A 2500-nucleotide genomic window follows, 5' to 3' on the forward strand; every position below is an offset into this window, starting at 1 on the left:
CAGCATAGAGCAATGCAAAATAACAAAAGAATAAAATGAGTTTTTGTGCTGAAAACTGCACCAATTCGAAATCCTGATGGTTAGAGAATGTTAAATATGTTCAATATCCCTAACGGAATGCATGTCTTCGCCAAAAATGACAAAATACAATGTTATATTAATAATGCAAATGAACGGCAAACTCTGAAATATAGCCTGAAATAAGAAGTTATTATCATTGGGACAACAGGGGTATAGAAAAAATTCCGATTGTAGCTTACAGCAGCCGACTATTTAGGTTAAGTTTATAACGTTGTGGACGGCCACCAAGCGTCTTCTGCCCCATTGCTGCGCGCATCTAGTTTTGTTGGTAAACGGGAAACCTAGAGATAGAGTATGTCCATGCTAATCTATAGAGATAGAGTATGTCCATATGCTAATAGAGATAAAGTATGTCCATATGCTATGTATAAGTATATATACTCTTTTGATCCCGTGAGGGAAATTTGGTCTCTGCATTTATCCCAATCCGTGAATTAGTGAAACACACTCAGCACACAGTGTACACACAGTGAGGTGAAGCACACACTATTCCCAGCGCAGTGAGCTGTCTACAACAACAGCGGCGCTCAGGGAGCAGTGAGGGGTTAGGTGCCTTGCTCAAGGGCACTTCAGCCGTGCCTACTAGTCGGGGTTCGAACCGGCAACCCTCCGGTTCCATCTCTGAAGCGCTAACCAGTAGGCCACGGCTGCTAATCTATAGAGATAGAGTATGTCCATATGCTAATCTATAGAGATAGAGTATGTCCATATGCTAATCTATAGGCTAGAGATAGATTATGTCCATATGCTAATCTATAGAGATAGAGTATATCCATATGCTAATCTATAGAGATAGAGTATGTCCATGCTAATCTATAGAGATAGAGTATATCCATATGCTAATCTATAGAGATAGCGTATGTATATATGCTAATAGAGATAGAGTATGTCCATGCTAATCTATAGAAATAGAGTATATCCATATGCTAATCTATAGAGATAGAGTATATCCATGCTAATCTATAGAGATAGAGTATATCCATATGCTAATAGAGATAGAGAATGTCCATATGCTAATCTATAGAGATAGAGTATGTCCATGCTAATCTATAGAGAGAGAGTATGTCCATATGCAATCTACAGAGATAGATTATATTCATGTTGTACCTGTGGTTTGGTCTCCTCCTGGCAGAGGAAGAGCATCTTTGTGTGTGTGTGTGTGTCTGTGTGTGTGCATGCGTGCATGTGTGTGTGTGTCTGGTGTGTGTGCTAATCTATATTCTATCTCAGATTATATTGTGCATATCCATATGCTAATCTACTCAGATAGAGTATGTGTTATGTCCATATGCTAATCTACAGAGAAATGTATTTGATACATTCTACCAACTTCATTTCTTTTTAAATCAAAATGTGATTTAATATGACTACTGTATGTGACAGACTTGGACATTAGTTTCACAAAAACACGTGGATAATTTATGGCACAGCCATTTTGTTGCTGTTGCTGCCCACAGAATCCACTTAACAAGAGCAGAATGATCTAAACATTTCCAATAATTTCTGCATTAATCATGTTGACATATCATGGTTGTAATACAGGAGATAATATTTGGAATATTTTAAATTCACACACAAAGCACAAGGACCTCAGAGAAAACAGTGGGGAGTTGGGGGTTGAGGAAGTAGTGTATGTTATGGGGGGTTAGGGAGCGGATGGGAGGGGTGGCATGGGGGGGGGGGGGTAGGGAGCGAATGGGGGGGTAGTGGGGGGGTTGAAGAGGGAGGTAGAGGGACATTCTCTTACCCCTGGGCGGCGTGGGGTGCTGCCCAACACTCTTGCAGCAGCAGAGGCCCATGGCTGAGCTGAGGTGCCCAGGAGAGGAGCAGTGCAACTGGGCAACAACAGCCTGGAGTCCACACACACTCATATCATATGATACACACACACACTCATATCATATGATACACACACACTCACACATTCTCTCTCTATCTCTTTCTCTCTCTCTTACACACACACACACACACACATTCTCTCTGTCTCTAGCACTACACACACACACACACACACACACGCACACACACACAGACATTCTTTCTCTCTCTCTCTTTTAACGCACAAACACACACACACAGACACATTCACATACATTGTCTTACTGTCTCTCTCTCTCTTTCTCTCTCACACACACACAAACACACACATTGTCTCTCTCTAAAAACACACACACATTCACACACACACACACATTCACACATACACACACACACAAACAAACCACATACCTCAGACACACATGTCCTGCCTACACATGTCAGAGATCACTGAGAGTCTGAGAGCATTTATTGTTGAGGGGTGAGAATATCTTCACACACACACACACACACACACACACACACACACACACACACACACACACACACACACACACACACACACACCAAGCATTAAGCCAGTAGTTGTGTCATCATGTAC

General features: G+C 41.6%; 1 protein-coding gene across 2 annotated transcripts in view; it reads right to left on the reverse strand.

Annotated features, from left to right (window-relative positions):
* arhgap22 (Rho GTPase activating protein 22) overlaps nt 1-2500 on the reverse strand; it is a 25436-nt gene that overhangs the window by 7718 nt on the left and 15218 nt on the right. The window lies entirely within an intron of this gene.

The sequence above is a fragment of the Alosa sapidissima genome, chromosome 16, assembly GCF_018492685.1.
Source record: "Alosa sapidissima isolate fAloSap1 chromosome 16, fAloSap1.pri, whole genome shotgun sequence".
NCBI lineage: Eukaryota > Metazoa > Chordata > Actinopteri > Clupeiformes > Clupeidae > Alosa > Alosa sapidissima.